The sequence below is a fragment of the Salvelinus sp. IW2-2015 genome, linkage group LG19 (genome assembly GCF_002910315.2).
Source record: "Salvelinus sp. IW2-2015 linkage group LG19, ASM291031v2, whole genome shotgun sequence".
Taxonomy (NCBI): Eukaryota; Metazoa; Chordata; class Actinopteri; order Salmoniformes; family Salmonidae; genus Salvelinus; species Salvelinus sp. IW2-2015.
The window spans coordinates 29,037,965-29,038,535 of record NC_036859.1 but is presented as its reverse complement, the minus strand read 5'-3'; the positions used below and the strand labels follow the sequence as shown (position 1 = coordinate 29,038,535).

Here is a 571-nt window from a genome sequence, read left to right as displayed (position 1 = left end):
GGATCCTACCACTAGGGGAGCCCTGTAGCTGACAGTCAGACAATTAACTCAATTAAGTTGTTTTTTTGTAACTGTTTTATAAGGAGCATTACTTTAGCAGCACTATTTATGAATCTACACTGTTAGTCAGGCAGTGTGTTTTGCAGTTCAAATGGGCATGCTTTTGACAGTCTGTTCATTCAGTTTATGACATTTTGAACATCATTTTCTWATCAGACATTTTTAATCAGACATTGATTAATTGATTATATATATTTTTTGTGACATGTTGAAACCCCAGACAATCTGTAAAATCTTATGGATCGAAAACAATATGACAAACAATAAACAAACAATTTGAAATATGTGACAGCTTATGTGATTTTATTATGTTAATCATGTCCATAATTTTTTTAAATCTCTATAACACCAAACAAATTAGAGGATATTTATTCAATCTTAATTGCAATGCCTTTGGAGTGTACGTCTCAATCTGATCCCTGGACACTTCAATGTTTACTCTTCAATTATTCCATTCCCCTCTAATTGTCTGACTCTGAATGTCCTCTTCTCTCCTCCAGGAGAATAATGT

General features: G+C 33.0%; 1 long non-coding RNA gene across 1 annotated transcript in view; it reads left to right on the top strand.

Moving 5' to 3' along the window:
• LOC111978939 (uncharacterized) overlaps window positions 1-346 on the top strand; it is a 5,452-nt gene extending 5,106 nt beyond the window's left edge. The window contains exon 3 of the long non-coding RNA XR_002879253.2: window positions 1-346. This exon is cut by the window's left edge and continues 1,550 nt beyond it. This is a non-coding gene — a long non-coding RNA (uncharacterized lncRNA).
• The last annotated feature ends 225 nt before the right edge of the window (window positions 347-571 follow it).